Source organism: Anarhichas minor, unplaced genomic scaffold (assembly GCF_050575085.1).
Source record: "Anarhichas minor isolate MPS153535 unplaced genomic scaffold, ASM5057508v1 ptg000023l, whole genome shotgun sequence".
Classification (NCBI taxonomy): Eukaryota; Metazoa; Chordata; class Actinopteri; order Perciformes; family Anarhichadidae; genus Anarhichas; species Anarhichas minor.
The window spans coordinates 5,061,102-5,081,586 of record NW_027466469.1 but is presented as its reverse complement, the minus strand read 5'-3'; the positions used below and the strand labels follow the sequence as shown (position 1 = coordinate 5,081,586).

General features: G+C 44.6%; 1 protein-coding gene and 35 non-coding genes across 36 annotated transcripts in view; all 36 read left to right on the top strand.

Moving 5' to 3' along the window:
• Positions 1-20,485, top strand: part of slc60a1a (solute carrier family 60 member 1a) — a 156,340-nt gene that overhangs the window by 33,210 nt on the left and 102,645 nt on the right. The window lies entirely within an intron of this gene.
• Positions 98-170, top strand: trnaf-gaa (transfer RNA phenylalanine (anticodon GAA)). Its single transcript has one exon. It is a non-coding gene; the product is annotated as a tRNA-Phe (tRNA).
• trnaf-gaa (transfer RNA phenylalanine (anticodon GAA)) lies at positions 609-681 on the top strand. Its single transcript has one exon. It is a non-coding gene; the product is annotated as a tRNA-Phe (tRNA).
• On the top strand, positions 942-1,014 carry trnaf-gaa (transfer RNA phenylalanine (anticodon GAA)). The gene has a single exon. It is a non-coding gene; the product is annotated as a tRNA-Phe (tRNA).
• trnaf-gaa (transfer RNA phenylalanine (anticodon GAA)) lies at positions 1,275-1,347 on the top strand. The gene has a single exon. It is a non-coding gene; the product is annotated as a tRNA-Phe (tRNA).
• trnaf-gaa (transfer RNA phenylalanine (anticodon GAA)) lies at positions 1,608-1,680 on the top strand. The gene has a single exon. It is a non-coding gene; the product is annotated as a tRNA-Phe (tRNA).
• trnaf-gaa (transfer RNA phenylalanine (anticodon GAA)) lies at positions 2,119-2,191 on the top strand. The gene has a single exon. It is a non-coding gene; the product is annotated as a tRNA-Phe (tRNA).
• Positions 2,452-2,524, top strand: trnaf-gaa (transfer RNA phenylalanine (anticodon GAA)). Its single transcript has one exon. It is a non-coding gene; the product is annotated as a tRNA-Phe (tRNA).
• Positions 2,785-2,857, top strand: trnaf-gaa (transfer RNA phenylalanine (anticodon GAA)). The gene has a single exon. It is a non-coding gene; the product is annotated as a tRNA-Phe (tRNA).
• trnaf-gaa (transfer RNA phenylalanine (anticodon GAA)) lies at positions 3,118-3,190 on the top strand. The gene has a single exon. It is a non-coding gene; the product is annotated as a tRNA-Phe (tRNA).
• On the top strand, positions 3,451-3,523 carry trnaf-gaa (transfer RNA phenylalanine (anticodon GAA)). Its single transcript has one exon. It is a non-coding gene; the product is annotated as a tRNA-Phe (tRNA).
• trnaf-gaa (transfer RNA phenylalanine (anticodon GAA)) lies at positions 3,784-3,856 on the top strand. Its single transcript has one exon. It is a non-coding gene; the product is annotated as a tRNA-Phe (tRNA).
• trnaf-gaa (transfer RNA phenylalanine (anticodon GAA)) lies at positions 4,295-4,367 on the top strand. The gene has a single exon. It is a non-coding gene; the product is annotated as a tRNA-Phe (tRNA).
• trnaf-gaa (transfer RNA phenylalanine (anticodon GAA)) lies at positions 4,628-4,700 on the top strand. The gene has a single exon. It is a non-coding gene; the product is annotated as a tRNA-Phe (tRNA).
• trnaf-gaa (transfer RNA phenylalanine (anticodon GAA)) lies at positions 4,961-5,033 on the top strand. Its single transcript has one exon. It is a non-coding gene; the product is annotated as a tRNA-Phe (tRNA).
• trnaf-gaa (transfer RNA phenylalanine (anticodon GAA)) lies at positions 5,294-5,366 on the top strand. The gene has a single exon. It is a non-coding gene; the product is annotated as a tRNA-Phe (tRNA).
• trnaf-gaa (transfer RNA phenylalanine (anticodon GAA)) lies at positions 5,627-5,699 on the top strand. Its single transcript has one exon. It is a non-coding gene; the product is annotated as a tRNA-Phe (tRNA).
• Positions 5,960-6,032, top strand: trnaf-gaa (transfer RNA phenylalanine (anticodon GAA)). The gene has a single exon. It is a non-coding gene; the product is annotated as a tRNA-Phe (tRNA).
• Positions 6,471-6,543, top strand: trnaf-gaa (transfer RNA phenylalanine (anticodon GAA)). Its single transcript has one exon. It is a non-coding gene; the product is annotated as a tRNA-Phe (tRNA).
• On the top strand, positions 6,804-6,876 carry trnaf-gaa (transfer RNA phenylalanine (anticodon GAA)). Its single transcript has one exon. It is a non-coding gene; the product is annotated as a tRNA-Phe (tRNA).
• On the top strand, positions 7,137-7,209 carry trnaf-gaa (transfer RNA phenylalanine (anticodon GAA)). Its single transcript has one exon. It is a non-coding gene; the product is annotated as a tRNA-Phe (tRNA).
• On the top strand, positions 9,669-9,741 carry trnaf-gaa (transfer RNA phenylalanine (anticodon GAA)). Its single transcript has one exon. It is a non-coding gene; the product is annotated as a tRNA-Phe (tRNA).
• On the top strand, positions 10,513-10,585 carry trnaf-gaa (transfer RNA phenylalanine (anticodon GAA)). Its single transcript has one exon. It is a non-coding gene; the product is annotated as a tRNA-Phe (tRNA).
• trnaf-gaa (transfer RNA phenylalanine (anticodon GAA)) lies at positions 11,357-11,429 on the top strand. The gene has a single exon. It is a non-coding gene; the product is annotated as a tRNA-Phe (tRNA).
• Positions 11,868-11,940, top strand: trnaf-gaa (transfer RNA phenylalanine (anticodon GAA)). Its single transcript has one exon. It is a non-coding gene; the product is annotated as a tRNA-Phe (tRNA).
• trnaf-gaa (transfer RNA phenylalanine (anticodon GAA)) lies at positions 12,890-12,962 on the top strand. Its single transcript has one exon. It is a non-coding gene; the product is annotated as a tRNA-Phe (tRNA).
• trnaf-gaa (transfer RNA phenylalanine (anticodon GAA)) lies at positions 13,401-13,473 on the top strand. The gene has a single exon. It is a non-coding gene; the product is annotated as a tRNA-Phe (tRNA).
• On the top strand, positions 14,578-14,650 carry trnaf-gaa (transfer RNA phenylalanine (anticodon GAA)). The gene has a single exon. It is a non-coding gene; the product is annotated as a tRNA-Phe (tRNA).
• trnaf-gaa (transfer RNA phenylalanine (anticodon GAA)) lies at positions 15,089-15,161 on the top strand. Its single transcript has one exon. It is a non-coding gene; the product is annotated as a tRNA-Phe (tRNA).
• trnaf-gaa (transfer RNA phenylalanine (anticodon GAA)) lies at positions 15,933-16,005 on the top strand. The gene has a single exon. It is a non-coding gene; the product is annotated as a tRNA-Phe (tRNA).
• On the top strand, positions 16,444-16,516 carry trnaf-gaa (transfer RNA phenylalanine (anticodon GAA)). The gene has a single exon. It is a non-coding gene; the product is annotated as a tRNA-Phe (tRNA).
• On the top strand, positions 17,288-17,360 carry trnaf-gaa (transfer RNA phenylalanine (anticodon GAA)). The gene has a single exon. It is a non-coding gene; the product is annotated as a tRNA-Phe (tRNA).
• On the top strand, positions 18,132-18,204 carry trnaf-gaa (transfer RNA phenylalanine (anticodon GAA)). Its single transcript has one exon. It is a non-coding gene; the product is annotated as a tRNA-Phe (tRNA).
• On the top strand, positions 18,643-18,715 carry trnaf-gaa (transfer RNA phenylalanine (anticodon GAA)). Its single transcript has one exon. It is a non-coding gene; the product is annotated as a tRNA-Phe (tRNA).
• On the top strand, positions 19,487-19,559 carry trnaf-gaa (transfer RNA phenylalanine (anticodon GAA)). Its single transcript has one exon. It is a non-coding gene; the product is annotated as a tRNA-Phe (tRNA).
• On the top strand, positions 19,998-20,070 carry trnaf-gaa (transfer RNA phenylalanine (anticodon GAA)). The gene has a single exon. It is a non-coding gene; the product is annotated as a tRNA-Phe (tRNA).

Here is a 20,485-nt window from a genome sequence, read left to right as displayed (position 1 = left end):
GATTGGTTCATGGATCGTTGCTTTTCCCCGAAATTCCGGCAATTTTTTCCAGATGCTTTGTATGTTGTCTGAGCGCCAATCCAGGCACCCTTTTAGTGCCGAAATAGCTCAGTTGGGAGAGCGTTAGACTGAAGATCTAAATGTCCCTGGTTCAATCCCGGGTTTCGGCAGCTGGAAGTTGTGTTTTGGGGACATATTGCCTCGTTAAATGTTCCTTTGTTGGCATATTGTAGAGTAAGTTGAGTGCTGTATGGAGTCTTCAGTGTTGTCCCTGAAGTTCAGAACACACCAGTTAATATAACTAGTCAACAAAGTAGGAAAGCAGAAAGCAAACATTCCTGAAATGTCTGTCAATTTTCATTCATTCACAGCAATCTGGTGCGATTCACTCGCTTCCCTTATGTGCTCACCCTGAGGTTGAGGCCTGTATGGAGAGTTCAGTGTTAGATTGCTTTGAATTGTAAACTGTAGCTAAGCTAGTCCGATGCTAAGCGACAGTGCAAGAGCCTCTTGATGGTTCATGGATCGTTGCTTTTTCCCGAAATTCCGGCAATTTTTTCCAGATGCTTTGTATGTTGTCTGAGCGCCACTCCAGGCACCCTTGTCGTGCCGAAATAGCTCAGTTGGGAGAGCGTTAGACTGAAGATCTAAATGTCCCTGGTTCAATCCCGGGTTTCGGCAGCTGGAAGTTGTGTTTTGGGGACATATTGCCTCGTTAAATGTTCCTTTGTTGGCATATGGTAGAGTAAGTTGAGTGCTGTATGGAGTCTTCAGTGTTGGATTGTTTTGAATTGTAAACTGGAGCTAAGCTAGTCCGATGCTAAGCGACAGTGCAAGAGCCTCTTGATGGTTCATGGATCGTTGCTTTTTCCTGAAATTCCGGCAATTTTTTCCAGATGCTTTGTATGTTGTCTGAGCGCCACTCCAGGCACCCGTTTTGTGCCGAAATAGCTCAGTTGGGAGAGCGTTAGACTGAAGATCTAAATGTCCCTGGTTCAATCCCGGGTTTCGGCAGCTGGAAGTTGTGTTTTGGGGACATATTGCCTCGTTAAATGTTCCTTTGTTGGCATATGGTAGAGTAAGTTGAGTGCTGTATGGAGTCTTCAGTGTTGGATTGTTTTGAATTGTAAACTGGAACTAAGGTAGTCCGATGCTAAGCGACAGTGCAAGAGCCTCTTGATGGTTCATGGATCGTTGCTTTTCCCCGAAATTCCGTCAATTTTTTCCAGATGCTTTGTATGTTGTCTGAGCGCCAATCCAGGCACCCTTTTCGTGCCGAAATAGCTCAGTTGGGAGAGCGTTAGACTGAAGATCTAAATGTCCCTGGTTCAATCCCGGGTTTCGGCAGCTGGAAGTTCTATTTTGGGGACATATTGCCTCGTTAAATGTTCCTTTGTTGGCATATGGTAGAGTAAGTTGAGTGCTGTATGGAGTCTTCAGTGTTGGATTGTTTTGAATTGTACACTGGAGCTAAGCTAGTCCGATGCTAAGCGACAGTGCAAGAGCCTCTTGATGGTTCATGGATCGTTGCTTTTCCCCGAAATTCCGGCAATTTTTTCCAGATGCTTTGTATGTTGTCTGAGCGCCAATCCAGGCACCCTTTTCGTGCCGAAATAGCTCAGTTGGGAGAGCGTTAGACTGAAGATCTAAATGTCCCTGGTTCAATCCCGGGTTTCGGCAGCTGGAAGTTGTGTTTTGGGGACATATTGCCTTGTTAAATGTTCCTTTGTTGGCATATGGTAGAGTAAGTTGAGTGCTGTATGGAGTCTTCAGTGTTGTCCCTGAAGTTCAGAACACACCAGTTAATATAACTAGTCAACAAAGTAGGAAAGCAGAAAGCAAACATTCCTGAAATGTCTGTCAATTTTCATTCATTCACAGCAATCTGGTGCGATTCACTCGCTTCCCTTATGTGCTCACCCTGAGGTTGAGGCCTGTATGGAGAGTTCAGTGTTAGATTGCTTTGAATTGTAAACTGTAGCTAAGCTAGTCCGATGCTAAGCGACAGTGCAAGAGCCTCTTGATGGTTCATGGATCGTTGCTTTTTCCCGAAATTCCGTCATTTTTTTCCAGATGCTTTGTATGTTGTCTGAGCGCCACTCCAGGCACACTTTTTGTGCCGAAATAGCTCAGTTGGGAGAGCGTTAGACTGAAGATCTAAATGTCCCTGGTTCAATCCCGGGTTTCGGCAGCTGGAAGTTGTGTTTTGGGGACATATTGCCTCGTTAAATGTTCCTTTGTTGGCATATGGTAGAGTAAGTTGAGTGCTGTATGGAGTCTTCAGTGTTGGATTGTTTTGAATTGTAAACTGGAGCTAAGCTAGTCCGATGCTAAGCGACAGTGCAAGAGCCTCTTGATGGTTCATGGATCGTTGCTTTTTCCTGAAATTCCGGCAATTTTTTCCAGATGCTTTGTATGTTGTCTGAGCGCCACTCCAGGCACCTTTGTCGTGCCGAAATAGCTCAGTTGGGAGAGCGTTAGACTGAAGATCTAAATGTCCCTGGTTCAATCCCGGGTTTCGGCAGCTGGGAGTTGTGTTTTGGGGACATATTGCCTCGTTAAATGTTCCTTTGTTGGCATATGGTAGAGTAAGTTGAGTGCTGTATGGAGTCTTCAGTGTTGGATTGTTTTGAATTGTAAACTGGAGCTAAGCTAGTCCGATGCTAAGCGACAGTGCAAGAGCCTCTTGATGGTTCATGGATCGTTGCTTTTCCCCGAAATTCCGGCAATTTTTTCCAGATGCTTTGTATGTTGTCTGAGCGCCAATCCAGGCACGCTTTTCGTGCCGAAATAGCTCAGTTGGGAGAGCGTTAGACTGAAGATCTAAATGTCCCTGGTTCAATCCCGGGTTTCGGCAGCTGGAAGTTGTGTTTTGGGGACATATTGCCTTGTTAAATGTTCCTTTGTTGGCATATGGTAGAGTAAGTTGAGTGCTGTATGGAGTCTTCAGTGTTGGATTGTTTTGAATTGTAAACTGGAGCTAAGCTAGTCCGATGCTAAGCGACAGTGCAAGAGCCTCTTGATGGTTCATGGATCGTTGCTTTTTCCTGAAATTCCGGCAATTTTTTCCAGATGCTTTGTATGTTGTCTGAGCGCCACTCCAGGCACCCGTTTTGTGCCGAAATAGCTCAGTTGGGAGAGCGTTAGACTGAAGATCTAAATGTCCCTGGTTCAATCCCGGGTTTCGGCAGCTGGAAGTTGTGTTTTGGGGACATATTGCCTCGTTAAATGTTCCTTTGTTGGCATATGGTAGAGTAAGTTGAGTGCTGTATGGAGTCTTCAGTGTTGGATTGTTTTGAATTGTAAACTGGAACTAAGGTAGTCCGATGCTAAGCGACAGTGCAAGAGCCTCTTGATGGTTCATGGATCGTTGCTTTTCCCCGAAATTCCGTCAATTTTTTCCAGATGCTTTGTATGTTGTCTGAGCGCCAATCCAGGCACCCTTTTCGTGCCGAAATAGCTCAGTTGGGAGAGCGTTAGACTGAAGATCTAAATGTCCCTGGTTCAATCCCGGGTTTCGGCAGCTGGAAGTTCTATTTTGGGGACATATTGCCTCGTTAAATGTTCCTTTGTTGGCATATGGTAGAGTAAGTTGAGTGCTGTATGGAGTCTTCAGTGTTGGATTGTTTTGAATTGTACACTGGAGCTAAGCTAGTCCGATGCTAAGCGACAGTGCAAGAGCCTCTTGATGGTTCATGGATCGTTGCTTTTCCCCGAAATTCCGGCAATTTTTTCCAGATGCTTTGTATGTTGTCTGAGCGCCAATCCAGGCACCCTTTTCGTGCCGAAATAGCTCAGTTGGGAGAGCGTTAGACTGAAGATCTAAATGTCCCTGGTTCAATCCCGGGTTTCGGCAGCTGGAAGTTGTGTTTTGGGGACATATTGCCTTGTTAAATGTTCCTTTGTTGGCATATGGTAGAGTAAGTTGAGTGCTGTATGGAGTCTTCAGTGTTGTCCCTGAAGTTCAGAACACACCAGTTAATATAACTAGTCAACAAAGTAGGAAAGCAGAAAGCAAACATTCCTGAAATGTCTGTCAATTTTCATTCATTCACAGCAATCTGGTGCGATTCACTCGCTTCCCTTATGTGCTCACCCTGAGGTTGAGGCCTGTATGGAGAGTTCAGTGTTAGATTGCTTTGAATTGTAAACTGTAGCTAAGCTAGTCCGATGCTAAGCGACAGTGCAAGAGCCTCTTGATGGTTCATGGATCGTTGCTTTTTCCCGAAATTCCGTAAATTTTTTCCAGATGCTTTGTATGTTGTCTGAGCGCCACTCCAGGCACACTTTTTGTGCCGAAATAGCTCAGTTGGGAGAGCGTTAGACTGAAGATCTAAATGTCCCTGGTTCAATCCCGGGTTTCGGCAGCTGGAAGTTGTGTTTTGGGGACATATTGCCTCGTTAAATGTTCCTTTGTTGGCATATGGTAGAGTAAGTTGAGTGCTGTATGGAGTCTTCAGTGTTGGATTGTTTTGAATTGTAAACTGGAGCTAAGCTAGTCCGATGCTAAGCGACAGTGCAAGAGCCTCTTGATGGTTCATGGATCGTTGCTTTTTCCTGAAATTCCGGCAATTTTTTCCAGATGCTTTGTATGTTGTCTGAGCGCCACTCCAGGCACCTTTGTCGTGCCGAAATAGCTCAGTTGGGAGAGCGTTAGACTGAAGATCTAAATGTCCCTGGTTCAATCCCGGGTTTCGGCAGCTGGGAGTTGTGTTTTGGGGACATATTGCCTCGTTAAATGTTCCTTTATTGGCATATGGTAGAGTAAGTTGAGTGCTGTATGGAGTCTTCAGTGTTGGATTGTTTTGAATTGTAAACTGGAGCTAAGCTAGTCCGATGCTAAGCGACAGTGCAAGAGCCTCTTGATGGTTCATGGATCGTTGCTTTTCCCCGAAATTCCGGCAATTTTTTCCAGATGCTTTGTATGTTGTCTGAGCGCCAATCCAGGCACCCTTTTCGTGCCGAAATAGCTCAGTTGGGAGAGCGTTAGACTGAAGATCTAAATGTCCCTGGTTCAATCCCGGGTTTCGGCAGCTGGAAGTTGTGTTTTGGGGACATATTGCCTTGTTAAATGTTCCTTTGTTGGCATATGGTAGAGTAAGTTGAGTGCTGTATGGAGTCTTCAGTGTTGGATTGTTTTGAATTGTAAACTGGAGCTAAGCTAGTCCGATGCTAAGCGACAGTGCAAGAGCCTCTTGATGGTTCATGGATCGTTGCTTTTTCCTGAAATTCCGGCAATTTTTTCCAGATGCTTTGTATGTTGTCTGAGCGCCACTCCAGGCACCTTTGTCGTGCCGAAATAGCTCAGTTGGGAGAGCGTTAGACTGAAGATCTAAATGTCCCTGGTTCAATCCCGGGTTTCGGCAGCTGGAAGTTGTGTTTTGGGGACATATTGCCTCGTTAAATGTTCCTTTGTTGGCATATGGTAGAGTAAGTTGAGTGCTGTATGGAGTCTTCAGTGTTGGATTGTTTTGAATTGTAAACTGGAGCTAAGCTAGTCCGATGCTAAGCGACAGTGCAAGAGCCTCTTGATGGTTCATGGATCGTTGCTTTTTCCTGAAATTCCGGCAATTTTTTCCAGATGCTTTGTATGTTGTCTGAGCGCCACTCCAGGCACCTTTGTCGTGCCGAAATAGCTCAGTTGGGAGAGCGTTAGACTGAAGATCTAAATGTCCCTGGTTCAATCCCGGGTTTCGGCAGCTGGAAGTTGTGTTTTGGGGACATATTGCCTCGTTAAATGTTCCTTTGTTGGCATATGGTAGAGTAAGTTGAGTGCTGTATGGAGTCTTCAGTGTTGGATTGTTTTGAATTGTACACTGGAGCTAAGCTAGTCCGATGCTAAGCGACAGTGCAAGAGCCTCTTGATGGTTCATGGATCGTTGCTTTTCCCCGAAATTCCGTCAATTTTTTCCAGATGCTTTGTATGTTGTCTGAGCGCCAATCCAGGCACCCTTTTCGTGCCGAAATAGCTCAGTTGGGAGAGCGTTAGACTGAAGATCTAAATGTCCCTGGTTCAATCCCGGGTTTTGGCAGCTGGAAGTTGTGTTTTGGGGACATATTGCCTTGTTAAATGTTCCTTTGTTGGCATATTGTAGAGTAAGTTGAGTGCTGTATGGAGTCTTCAGTGTTGTCCCTGAAGTTCAGAACACACCAGTTAATATAACTAGTCAACAAAGTAGGAAAGCAGAAAGCAAACATTCCTGAAATGTCTGTCAATTTTCATTCATTCACAGCAATCTGGTGCGATTCACTCGCTTCCCTTATGTGCTCACCCTGAGGTTGAGGCCTGTGTGGAGAGTTCAGTGTTAGATTGCTTTGAATTGTAAACTGTAGCTAAGCTAGTCCGATGCTAAGCGACAGTGCAAGAGCCTCTTGATGGTTCATGGATCGTTGCTTTTTCCCGAAATTCCGTCAATTTTTTCCAGATGCTTTGTATGTTGTCTGAGCGCCACTCCAGGCACCCTTGTCGTGCCGAAATAGCTCAGTTGGGAGAGCGTTAGACTGAAGATCTAAATGTCCCTGGTTCAATCCCGGGTTTCGGCAGCTGGAAGTTGTGTTTTGGGGACATATTGCCTTGTTAAATGTTCCTTTGTTGGCATATTGTAGAGTAAGTTGAGTGCTGTATGGAGTCTTCAGTGTTGGATTGTTTTGAATTGTACACTGGAGCTAAGCTAGTCCGATGCTAAGCGACAGTGCAAGAGCCTCTTGATGGTTCATGGATCGTTGCTTTTTCCCGAAATTCCGGCAATTTTTTCCAGATGCTTTGTATGTTGTCTGAGCGCCACTCCAGGCACACTTTTTGTGCCGAAATAGCTCAGTTGGGAGAGCGTTAGACTGAAGATCTAAATGTCCCTGGTTCAATCCCGGGTTTCGGCAGCTGGAAGTTGTGTTTTGGGGACATATTGCCTCGTTAAATGTTCCTTTGTTGGCATATGGTAGAGTAAGTTGAGTGCTGTATGGAGTCTTCAGTGTTGGATTGTTTTGAATTGTACACTGGAGCTAAGCTAGTCCGATGCTAAGCGACAGTGCAAGATCCTCTTGATGGTTCATGGATCGTTGCTTTTTCCTGAAATTCCGGCAATTTTTTCCAGATGCTTTGTATGTTGTCTGAGCGCCACTCCAGGCACCCTTTTCGTGCCGAAATAGCTCAGTTGGGAGAGCGTTAGACTGAAGATCTAAATGTCCCTGGTTCAATCCCGGGTTTCGGCAGCTGGAAGTTGTGTTTTGGGGACATATTGCCTTGTTAAATGTTCCTTTGTTGGCATATGGTAGAGTAAGTTGAGTGCTGTATGGAGTCTTCAGTGTTGTCCCTGAAGTTCAGAACACACCAGTTAATATAACTAGTCAACAAAGTAGGAAAGCAGAAAGCAAACATTCCTGAAATGTCTGTCAATTTTCATTCATTCACAGCAATCTGGTGCGATTCACTCGCTTCCCTTATGTGCTCACCCTGAGGTTGAGGCCTGTATGGAGAGTTCAGTGTTAGATTGCTTTGAATTGTAAACTGTAGCTAAGCTAGTCCGATGCTAAGCGACAGTGCAAGAGCCTCTTGATGGTTCATGGATCGTTGCTTTTTCCCGAAATTCCGGCAATTTTTTCCAGATGCTTTGTATGTTGTCTGAGCGCCACTCCAGGCACCCTTTTTGTGCCGAAATAGCTCAGTTGGGAGAGCGTTAGACTGAAGATCTAAATGTCCCTGGTTCATTCCCGGGTTTCGGCAGCTGGAAGTTGTGTTTTGGGGACATATTGCCTTGTTAAATGTTCCTTTGTTGGCATATTGTAGAGTAAGTTGAGTGCTGTATGGAGTCTTCAGTGTTGTCCCTGAAGTTCAGAACACACCAGTTAATATAACTAATCAACAAAGTAGGAAAGCAGAAAGCAAACATTCCTGAAATGTCTGTCAATTTTCATTCATTCACAGCAATCTGGTGCGATTCACTCGCTTCCCTTATGTGCTCACCCTGAGGTTGAGGCCTGTATGGAGTCTTCAGTGTTGGATTGTTTTGAATTGTAAACTGGAGCTAAGCTAGTCCGATGCTAAGCGACAGTGCAAGAGCCTCTTGATGGTTCATGGATCGTTGCTTTTTCCCGAAATTCCGTCAATTTTTTCCAGATGCTTTGTATGTTGTCTGAGCGCCACTCCAGGCACCCTTTTCATGCCAAAATAGCTCAGTTGGGAGAGCGTTAGACTGAAGATCTAAATGTCCCTGGTTCAATCCCGGGTTTCGGCAGCTGGAAGTTTTGTTTTGGGGACATATTGCCTCGTTAAATGTTCCTTTGTTGGCATATGGTAGAGTAAGTTGAGTGCTGTATGGAGTCTTCAGTGTTGGATTGTTTTGAATTGTAAACTGGAGCTAAGCTAGTCCGATGCTAAGCGACAGTGCAAGAGCCTCTTGATGGTTCATGGATCGTTGGTTTTCCCCGAAATTCCGGCAATTTTTTCCAGATGCTTTGTATGTTGTCTGAGCGCCACTCCAGGCAACCTTTTCGTCCCGAAATAGCTCAGTTGGGAGAGCGTTAGACTGAAGATCTAAATGTCCCTGGTTCAATCCCGGGTTTCGGCAGCTGGAAGTTGTGTTTTGGGGACATATTGCCTTGTTAAATGTTCCTTTGTTGGCATATTGTAGAGTAAGTTGAGTGCTGTATGGAGTCTTCAGTGTTGTCCCTGAAGTTCAGAACACACCAGTTAATATAACTAGTCAACAAAGTTGGAAAGCAGAAAGCAAACATTCCTGAAATGTCTGTCAATTTTCATTCATTCACAGCAATCTGGTGCGATTCACTCGCTTCCCTTATGTGCTCACCCTGAGGTTGAGGCCTGTATGGAGAGTTCAGTGTTAGATTGCTTTGAATTGTAAACTGGAGCTAAGCTAGTCCGATGCTAAGCGACAGTGCAAGAGCCTCTTGATGGTTCATGGATCGTTGCTTTTTCCCGAAATTCCGGCAATTTTTTCCAGATGCTTTGTATGTTGTCTGAGCGCCACTCCAGGCACCCTTTTCATGCCAAAATAGCTCAGTTGGGAGAGCGTTAGACTGAAGATCTAAATGTCCCTGGTTCAATCCCGGGTTTCGGCAGCTGGAAGTTTTGTTTTGGGGACATATTGCCTCGTTAAATGTTCCTTTGTTGGCATATGGTAGAGTAAGTTGAGTGCTGTATGGAGTCTTCAGTGTTGGATTGTTTTGAATTGTAAACTGGAGCTAAGCTAGTCCGATGCTAAGCGACAGTGCAAGAGCCTCTTGATGGTTCATGGATCGTTGCTTTTCCCCGAAATTCCGGCAATTTTTTCCAGATGCTTTGTATGTTGTCTGAGCGCCACTCCAGGCACCCTTTTCATGCCAAAATAGCTCAGTTGGGAGAGCGTTCGACTGAAGATCTAAATGTCCCTGGTTCAATCCCGGGTTTCGGCAGCTGGAAGTTTTGTTTTGGGGACATATTGCCTCGTTAAATGTTCCTTTGTTGGCATATGGTAGAGTAAGTTGAGTGCTGTATGGAGTCTTCAGTGTTGGATTGTTTTGAATTGTAAACTGGAGCTAAGCTAGTCCGATGCTAAGCGACAGTGCAAGAGCCTCTTGATGGTTCATGGATCGTTGCTTTTTCCTGAAATTCCGGCAATTTTTTCCAGATGCTTTGTATGTTGTCTGAGCGCCACTCCAGGCACCCTTTTCGTGCCGAAATAGCTCAGTTGGGAGAGCGTTAGACTGAAGATCTAAATGTCCCTGGTTCAATCCCGGGTTTCGGCAGCTGGAAGTTGTGTTTTGGGGACATATTGCCTTGTTAAATGTTCCTTTGTTGGCATATTGTAGAGTAAGTTGAGTGCTGTATGGAGTCTTCAGTGTTGACCCTGAAGTTCAGAACACACCAGTTAATATAACTAGTCAACAAAGTAGGAAAGCAGAAAGCAAACATTCCTGAAATGTCTGTCAATTTTCATTCATTCACAGCAATCTGGTGCAATTCACTCGCTTCCCTTATGTGCTCACCCTGAGGTTGAGGCCTGTGTGGAGAGTTCAGTGTTAGATTGCTTTGAATTGTAAACTGTAGCTAAGCTAGTCCGATGCAAAGCGACAGTGCAAGAGCCTCTTGATGGTTCATGGATCGTTGCTTTTTCACGAAATTCCGTCAATTTTTTCCAGATGCTTTGTATGTTGTCTGAGCGCCACTCCAGGCACCCTTTTCATGCCAAAATAGCTCAGTTGGGAGAGCTTTAGACTGAAGATCTAAATGTCCCTGGTTCAATCCCGGGTTTCGGCAGCTGGAAGTTTTGTTTTGGGGACATATTGCCTCGTTAAATGTTCCTTTGTTGGCATATGGTAGAGTAAGTTGAGTGCTGTATGGAGTCTTCAGTGTTGGATTGTTTTGAATTGTAAACTGGAGCTAAGCTAGTCCGATGCTAAGCGACAGTGCAAGAGCCTCTTGATGGTTCATGGATCGTTGCTTTTTCCCGAAATTCCGGCAATTTTTTCCAGATGCTTTGTATGTTGTCTGAGCGCCACTCCAGGCACCCTTTTTGTGCCGAAATAGCTCAGTTGGGAGAGCGTTAGACTGAAGATCTAAATGTCCCTGGTTCAATCCCGGGTTTCGGCAGCTGGAAGTTGTGTTTTGGGGACATATTGCCTTGTTAAATGTTCCTTTGTTGGCATATTGTAGAGTAAGTTGAGTGCTGTATGGAGTCTTCAGTGTTGTCCCTGAAGTTCAGAACACACCAGTTAATATAACTAGTCAACAAAGTTGGAAAGCAGAAAGCAAACATTCCTGAAATGTCTGTCAATTTTCATTCATTCACAGCAATCTGGTGCGATTCACTCGCTTCCCTTATGTGCTCACCCTGAGGTTGAGGCCTGTATGGAGAGTTCAGTGTTAGATTGCTTTGAATTGTAAACTGTAGCTAAGCTAGTCCGATGCTAAGCGACAGTGCAAGAGCCTCTTGATGGTTCATGGATCGTTGCTTTTTCCCGAAATTCCGGCAATTTTTTCCAGATGCTTTGTATGTTGTCTGAGCGCCACTCCAGGCACCCTTTTCATGCCAAAATAACTCAGTTGGGAGAGCGTTAGACTGAAGATCTAAATGTCCCTGGTTCAATCCCGGGTTTCGGCAGCTGGAAGTTTTGTTTTGGGGACATATTGCCTCGTTAAATGTTCCTTTGTTGGCATATGGTAGAGTAAGTTGAGTGCTGTATGGAGTCTTCAGTGTTGGATTGTTTTGAATTGTAAACTGGAGCTAAGCTAGTCCGATGCTAAGCGACAGTGCAAGAGCCTCTTGATGGTTCATGGATCGTTGCTTTTTCCTGAAATTCCGGCAATTTTTTCCAGATGCTTTGTATGTTGTCTGAGCGCCACTCCAGGCACCCTTTTCGTGCCGAAATAGCTCAGTTGGGAGAGCGTTAGACTGAAGATCTAAATGTCCCTGGTTCAATCCCGGGTTTCGGCAGCTGGAAGTTGTGTTTTGGGGACATATTGCCTCGTTAAATGTTCCTTTGTTGGCATATGGTAGAGTAAGTTGAGTGCTGTATGGAGTCTTCAGTGTTGTCCCTGAAGTTCAGAACACACCAGTTAATATAACTAGTCAACAAAGTAGGAAAGCAGAAAGCAAACATTCCTGAAATATCTGTCAATTTTCATTCATTCACAGCAATCTGGTGCGATTCACTCGCTTCCCTTATGTGCTCACCCTGAGGTTGAGGCCTGTATGGAGAGTTCAGTGTTAGATTGCTTTGAATTGTAAACTGTAGCTAAGCTAGTCCGATGCTAAGCGACAGTGCAAGAGCCTCTTGATGGTTCATGGATCGTTGCTTTTTCCCGAAATTCCGTCAATTTTTTCCAGATGCTTTGTATGTTGTCTGAGCGCCACTCCAGGCACCCTTTTAGTGCCGAAATAGCTCAGTTGGGAGAGCGTTAGACTGAAGATCTAAATGTCCCTGGTTCAATCCCGGGTTTCGGCAGCTGGAAGTTGTGTTTTGGGGACATATTGCCTTGTTAAATGTTCCTTTGTTGGCATATTGTAGAGTAAGTTGAGTGCTGTATGGAGTCTTCAGTGTTGTCCCTGAAGTTCAGAACACACCAGTTAATATAACTAATCAACAAAGTAGGAAAGCAGAAAGCAAACATTCCTGAAATGTCTGTCAATTTTCATTCATTCACAGCAATCTGGTGCGATTCACTCGCTTCCCTTATGTGCTCACCCTGAGGTTGAGGCCTGTATGGAGTCTTCAGTGTTGGATTGTTTTGAATTGTAAACTGGAGCTAAGCTAGTCCGATGCTAAGCGACAGTGCAAGAGCCTCTTGATGGTTCATGGATCGTTGCTTTTTCCCGAAATTCCGTCAATTTTTTCCAGATGCTTTGTATGTTGTCTGAGCGCCACTCCAGGCACCCTTTTCATGCCAAAATAGCTCAGTTGGGAGAGCGTTAGACTGAAGATCTAAATGTCCCTGGTTCAATCCCGGGTTTCGGCAGCTGGAAGTTGTGTTTTGGGGACATATTGCCTGGTTAAATGTTCCTTTGTTGGCATATGGTAGAGTAAGTTGAGTGCTGTATGGAGTCTTCAGTGTTGTCCCTGAAGTTCAGAACACACCAGTTAATATAACTAGTCAACAAAGTAGGAAAGCAGAAAGCAAACATTCCTGAAATGTCTGTCAATTTTCATTCATTCACAGCAATCTGGTGCGATTCACTCGCTTCCCTTATGTGCTCACCCTGAGGTTGAGGCCTGTATGGAGAGTTCAGTGTTAGATTGCTTTGAATTGTAAACTGTAGCTAAGCTAGTCCGATGCTAAGCGACAGTGCAAGAGCCTCTTGATGGTTCATGGATCGTTGCTTTTCCCCGAAATTCCGGCAATTTTTTCCAGATGCTTTGTATGTTGTCTGAGCGCCAATCCAGGCACCATTTTTGTGCCGAAATAGCTCAGTTGGGAGAGCGTTAGACTGAAGATCTAAATGTCCCTGGTTCAATCCCGGGTTTCGGCAGCTGGAAGTTGTGTTTTGGGGACATATTGCCTTGTTAAATGTTCCTTTGTTGGCATATTGTAGAGTAAGTTGAGTGCTGTATGGAGTCTTCAGTGTTGTCCCTGAAGTTCAGAACACACCAGTTAATATAACTAGTCAACAAAGTAGGAAAGCAGAAATCAAACATTCCTGAAATGTCTGTCAATTTTCATTCATTCACAGCAATCTGGTGCGATTCACTCGCTTCCCTTATGTGCTCACCCTGAGGTTGAGGCCTGTATGGAGAGTTCAGTGTTAGATTGCTTTGAATTGTAAACTGTAGCTAAGCTAGTCCGATGCTAAGCGACAGTGCAAGAGCCTCTTGATGGTTCATGGATCGTTGCTTTTTCCCGAAATTCCGTCAATTTTTTCCAGATGCTTTGTATGTTGTCTGAGCGCCACTCCAGGCACCCTTTTAGTGCCGAAATAGCTCAGTTGGGAGAGCGTTAGACTGAAGATCTAAATGTCCCTGGTTCAATCCCGGGTTTCGGCAGCTGGAAGTTGTGTTTTGGGGACATATTGCCTTGTTAAATGTTCCTTTGTTGGCATATGGTAGAGTAAGTTGAGTGCTGTATGGAGTCTTCAGTGTTGTCCCTGAAGTTCAGAACACACCAGTTAATATAACTAGTCAACAAAGTAGGAAAGCAGAAAGCAAACATTCCTGAAATGTCTGTCAATTTTCATTCATTCACAGCAATCTGGTGCGATTCACTCGCTTCCCTTATGTGCTCACCCTGAGGTTGAGGCCTGTATGGAGAGTTCAGTGTTAGATTGCTTTGAATTGTAAACTGTAGCTAAGCTAGTCCGATGCTAAGCGACAGTGCAAGAGCCTCTTGATGGTTCATGGATCGTTGCTTTTTCCCGAAATTCCGGCAATTTTTTCCAGATGCTTTGTATGTTGTCTGAGCGCCACTCCAGGCACCCTTTTCATGCCAAAATAGCTCAGTTGGGAGAGCGTTAGACTGAAGATCTAAATGTCCCTGGTTCAATCCCGGGTTTCGGCAGCTGGAAGTTTTGTTTTGGGGACATATTGCCTCGTTAAATGTTCCTTTGTTGGCATATGGTAGAGTAAGTTGAGTGCTGTATGGAGTCTTCAGTGTTGGATTGTTTTGAATTGTAAACTGGAGCTAAGCTAGTCCGATGCTAAGCGACAGTGCAAGAGCCTCTTGATGGTTCATGGATCGTTGCTTTTCCCCGAAATTCCGGCAATTTTTTCCAGATGCTTTGTATGTTGTCTGAGCGCCACTCCAGGCACCCTTTTCATGCCAAAATAGCTCAGTTGGGAGAGCGTTCGACTGAAGATCTAAATGTCCCTGGTTCAATCCCGGGTTTCGGCAGCTGGAAGTTTTGTTTTGGGGACATATTGCCTCGTTAAATGTTCCTTTGTTGGCATATGGTAGAGTAAGTTGAGTGCTGTATGGAGTCTTCAGTGTTGGATTGTTTTGAATTGTAAACTGGAGCTAAGCTAGTCCGATGCTAAGCGACAGTGCAAGAGCCTCTTGATGGTTCATGGATCGTTGCTTTTTCCTGAAATTCCGGCAATTTTTTCCAGATGCTTTGTATGTTGTCTGAGCGCCACTCCAGGCACCCTTTTCGTGCCGAAATAGCTCAGTTGGGAGAGCGTTAGACTGAAGATCTAAATGTCCCTGGTTCAATCCCGGGTTTCGGCAGCTGGAAGTTGTGTTTTGGGGACATATTGCCTCGTTAAATGTTCCTTTGTTGGCATATGGTAGAGTAAGTTGAGTGCTGTATGGAGTCTTCAGTGTTGTCCCTGAAGTTCAGAACACACCAGTTAATATAACTAGTCAACAAAGTAGGAAAGCAGAAAGCAAACATTCCTGAAATGTCTGTCAATTTTCATTCATTCACAGCAATCTGGTGCGATTCACTCGCTTCCCTTATGTGCTCACCCTGAGGTTGAGGCCTGTATGGAGAGTTCAGTGTTAGATTGCTTTGAATTGTAAACTGTAGCTAAGCTAGTCCGATGCTAAGCGACAGTGCAAGAGCCTCTTGATGGTTCATGGATCGTTGCTTTTTCCCGAAATTCCGGCAATTTTTTCCAGATGCTTTGTATGTTGTCTGAGCGCCACTCCAGGCACCCTTTTTGTGCCGAAATAGCTCAGTTGGGAGAGCGTTAGACTGAAGATCTAAATGTCCCTGGTTCAATCCCGGGTTTCGGCAGCTGGAAGTTGTGTTTTGGGGACATATTGCCTTGTTAAATGTTCCTTTGTTGGCATATTGTAGAGTAAGTTGAGTGCTGTATGGAGTCTTCAGTGTTGTCCCTGAAGTTCAGAACACACCAGTTAATATAACTAATCAACAAAGTAGGAAAGCAGAAAGCAAACATTCCTGAAATGTCTGTCAATTTTCATTCATTCACAGCAATCTGGTGCGATTCACTCGCTTCCCTTATGTGCTCACCCTGAGGTTGAGGCCTGTATGGAGTCTTCAGTGTTGGATTGTTTTGAATTGTAAACTGGAGCTAAGCTAGTCCGATGCTAAGCGACAGTGCAAGAGCCTCTTGATGGTTCATGGATCGTTGCTTTTTCCCGAAATTCCGTCAATTTTTTCCAGATGCTTTGTATGTTGTCTGAGCGCCACTCCAGGCACCCTTTTCATGCCAAAATAGCTCAGTTGGGAGAGCGTTAGACTGAAGATCTAAATGTCCCTGGTTCAATCCCGGGTTTCGGCAGCTGGAAGTTTTGTTTTGGGGACATATTGCCTCGTTAAATGTTCCTTTGTTGGCATATGGTAGAGTAAGTTGAGTGCTGTATGGAGTCTTCAGTGTTGGATTGTTTTGAATTGTAAACTGGAGCTAAGCTAGTCCGATGCTAAGCGACAGTGCAAGAGCCTCTTGATGGTTCATGGATCGTTGCTTTTCCCCGAAATTCCGGCAATTTTTTCCAGATGCTTTGTATGTTGTCTGAGCGCCAATCCAGGCACCATTTTTGTGCCGAAATAGCTCAGTTGGGAGAGCGTTAGACTGAAGATCTAAATGTCCCTGGTTCAATCCCGGGTTTCGGCAGCTGGAAGTTGTGTTTTGGGGACATATTGCCTTGTTAAATGTTCCTTTGTTGGCATATTGTAGAGTAAGTTGAGTGCTGTATGGAGTCTTCAGTGTTGTCCCTGAAGTTCAGAACACACCAGTTAATATAACTAGTCAACAAAGTAGGAAAGCAGAAATCAAACATTCCTGAAATGTCTGTCAATTTTCATTCATTCACAGCAATCTGGTGCGATTCACTCGCTTCCCTTATGTGCTCACCCTGAGGTTGAGGCCTGTATGGAGAGTTCAGTGTTAGATTGCTTTGAATTGTAAACTGTAGCTAAGCTAGTCCGATGCTAAGCGACAGTGCAAGAGCCTCTTGATGGTTCATGGATCGTTGCTTTTTCCCGAAATTCCGTCAATTTTTTCCAGATGCTTTGTATGTTGTCTGAGCGCCACTCCAGGCACCCTTTTAGTGCCGAAATAGCTCAGTTGGGAGAGCGTTAGACTGAAGATCTAAATGTCCCTGGTTCAATCCCGGGTTTCGGCAGCTGGAAGTTGTGTTTTGGGGACATATTGCCTTGTTAAATGTTCCTTTGTTGGCATATGGTAGAGTAAGTTGAGTGCTGTATGGAGTCTTCAGTGTTGTCCCTGAAGTTCAGAACACACCAGTTAATATAACTAGTCAACAAAGTAGGAAAGCAGAAAGCAAACATTCCTGAAATGTCTGTCAATTTTCATTCATTCACAGCAATCTGGTGCAATTCACTCGCTTCCCTTATGTGCTCACCCTGAGGTTGAGGCCTGTGTGGAGAGTTCAGTGTTAGATTGCTTTGAATTGTAAACTGTAGCTAAGCTAGTCCGATGCAAAGCGACAGTGCAAGAGCCTCTTGATGGTTCATGGATCGTTGCTTTTTCCCGAAATTCCGTCAATTTTTTCCAGATGCTTTGTATGTTGTCTGAGCGCCACTCCAGGCACCCTTTTCATGCCAAAATAGCTCAGTTGGGAGAGCTTTAGACTGAAGATCTAAATGTCCCTGGTTCAATCCCGGGTTTCGGCAGCTGGAAGTTTTGTTTTGGGGACATATTGCCTCGTTAAATGTTCCTTTGTTGGCATATGGTAGAGTAAGTTGAGTGCTGTATGGAGTCTTCAGTGTTGGATTGTTTTGAATTGTAAACTGGAGCTAAGCTAGTCCGATGCTAAGCGACAGTGCAAGAGCCTCTTGATGGTTCATGGATCGTTGCTTTTTCCCGAAATTCCGTCAATTTTTTCCAGATGCTTTGTATGTTGTCTGAGCGCCACTCCAGGCACCCTTTTTGTGCCGAAATAGCTCAGTTGGGAGAGCGTTAGACTGAAGATCTAAATGTCCCTGGTTCAATCCCGGGTTTCGGCAGCTGGAAGTTGTGTTTTGGGGACATATTGCCTTGTTAAATGTTCCTTTGTTGGCATATTGTAGAGTAAGTTGAGTGCTGTATGGAGTCTTCAGTGTTGTCCCTGAAGTTCAGAACACACCAGTTAATATAACTAGTCAACAAAGTTGGAAAGCAGAAAGCAAACATTCCTGAAATGTCTGTCAATTTTCATTCATTCACAGCAATCTGGTGCGATTCACTCGCTTCCCTTATGTGCTCACCCTGAGGTTGAGGCCTGTATGGAGAGTTCAGTGTTAGATTGCTTTGAATTGTAAACTGTAGCTAAGCTAGTCCGATGCTAAGCGACAGTGCAAGAGCCTCTTGATGGTTCATGGATCGTTGCTTTTCCCCGAAATTCCGGCAATTTTTTCCAGATGCTTTGTATGTTGTCTGAGCGCCACTCCAGGCACCCTTTTCATGCCAAAATAGCTCAGTTGGGAGAGCGTTAGACTGAAGATCTAAATGTCCCTGGTTCAATCCCGGGTTTCGGCAGCTGGAAGTTTTGTTTTGGGGACATATTGCCTCGTTAAATGTTCCTTTGTTGGCATATGGTAGAGTAAGTTGAGTGCTGTATGGAGTCTTCAGTGTTGGATTGTTTTGAATTGTAAACTGGAGCTAAGCTAGTCCGATGCTAAGCGACAGTGCAAGAGCCTCTTGATGGTTCATGGATCGTTGCTTTTTCCTGAAATTCCGGCAATTTTTTCCAGATGCTTTGTATGTTGTCTGAGCGCCACTCCAGGCACCCTTTTCGTGCCGAAATAGCTCAGTTGGGAGAGCGTTAGACTGAAGATCTAAATGTCCCTGGTTCAATCCCGGGTTTCGGCAGCTGGAAGTTGTGTTTTGGGGACATATTGCCTCGTTAAATGTTCCTTTGTTGGCATATGGTAGAGTAAGTTGAGTGCTGTATGGAGTCTTCAGTGTTGTCCCTGAAGTTCAGAACACACCAGTTAATATAACTAGTCAACAAAGTAGGAAAGCAGAAAGCAAACATTCCTGAAATATCTGTCAATTTTCATTCATTCACAGCAATCTGGTGCGATTCACTCGCTTCCCTTATGTGCTCACCCTGAGGTTGAGGCCTGTATGGAGAGTTCAGTGTTAGATTGCTTTGAATTGTAAACTGTAGCTAAGCTAGTCCGATGCTAAGCGACAGTGCAAGAGCCTCTTGATGGTTCATGGATCGTTGCTTTTTCCCGAAATTCCGTCAATTTTTTCCAGATGCTTTGTATGTTGTCTGAGCGCCACTCCAGGCACCCTTTTAGTGCCGAAATAGCTCAGTTGGGAGAGCGTTAGACTGAAGATCTAAATGTCCCTGGTTCAATCCCGGGTTTCGGCAGCTGGAAGTTGTGTTTTGGGGACATATTGCCTTGTTAAATGTTCCTTTGTTGGCATATTGTAGAGTAAGTTGAGTGCTGTATGGAGTCTTCAGTGTTGTCCCTGAAGTTCAGAACACACCAGTTAATATAACTAATCAACAAAGTAGGAAAGCAGAAAGCAAACATTCCTGAAATGTCTGTCAATTTTCATTCATTCACAGCAATCTGGTGCGATTCACTCGCTTCCCTTATGTGCTCACCCTGAGGTTGAGGCCTGTATGGAGTCTTCAGTGTTGGATTGTTTTGAATTGTAAACTGGAGCTAAGCTAGTCCGATGCTAAGCGACAGTGCAAGAGCCTCTTGATGGTTCATGGATCGTTGCTTTTTCCCGAAATTCCGTCAATTTTTTCCAGATGCTTTGTATGTTGTCTGAGCGCCACTCCAGGCACCCTTTTCATGCCAAAATAGCTCAGTTGGGAGAGCTTTAGACTGAAGATCTAAATGTCCCTGGTTCAATCCCGGGTTTCGGCAGCTGGAAGTTTTGTTTTGGGGACATATTGCCTCGTTAAATGTTCCTTTGTTGGCATATGGTAGAGTAAGTTGAGTGCTGTATGGAGTCTTCAGTGTTGGATTGTTTTGAATTGTAAACTGGAGCTAAGCTAGTCCGATGCTAAGCGACAGTGCAAGAGCCTCTTGATGGTTCATGGATCGTTGCTTTTTCCTGAAATTCCGGCAATTTTTTCCAGATGCTTTGTATGTTGTCTGAGCGCCACTCCAGGCACCCTTTTCGTGCCGAAATAGCTCAGTTGGGAGAGCGTTAGACTGAAGATCTAAATGTCCCTGGTTCAATCCCGGGTTTCGGCAGCTGGAAGTTGTGTTTTGGGGACATATTGCCTCGTTAAATGTTCCTTTGTTGGCATATGGTAGAGTAAGTTGAGTGCTGTATGGAGTCTTCAGTGTTGTCCCTGAAGTTCAGAACACACCAGTTAATATAACTAGTCAACAAAGTAGGAAAGCAGAAAGCAAACATTCCTGAAATATCTGTCAATTTTCATTCATTCACAGCAATCTGGTGCGATTCACTCGCTTCCCTTATGTGCTCACCCTGAGGTTGAGGCCTGTATGGAGAGTTCAGTGTTAGATTGCTTTGAATTGTAAACTGTAGCTAAGCTAGTCCGATGCTAAGCGACAGTGCAAGAGCCTCTTGATGGTTCATGGATCGTTGCTTTTTCCCGAAATTCCGTCAATTTTTTCCAGATGCTTTGTATGTTGTCTGAGCGCCACTCCAGGCACCCTTTTAGTGCCGAAATAGCTCAGTTGGGAGAGCGTTAGACTGAAGATCTAAATGTCCCTGGTTCAATCCCGGGTTTCGGCAGCTGGAAGTTGTGTTTTGGGGACATATTGCCTTGTTAAATGTTCCTTTGTTGGCATATTGTAGAGTAAGTTGAGTGCTGTATGGAGTCTTCAGTGTTGTCCCTGAAGTTCAGAACACACCAGTTAATATAACTAATCAACAAAGTAGGAAAGCAGAAAGCAAACATTCCTGAAATGTCTGTCAATTTTCATTCATTCACAGCAATCTGGTGCGATTCACTCGCTTCCCTTATGTGCTCACCCTGAGGTTGAGGCCTGTATGGAGTCTTCAGTGTTGGATTGTTTTGAATTGTAAACTGGAGCTAAGCTAGTCCGATGCTAAGCGACAGTGCAAGAGCCTCTTGATGGTTCATGGATCGTTGCTTTTTCCCGAAATTCCGTCAATTTTTTCCAGATGCTTTGTATGTTGTCTGAGC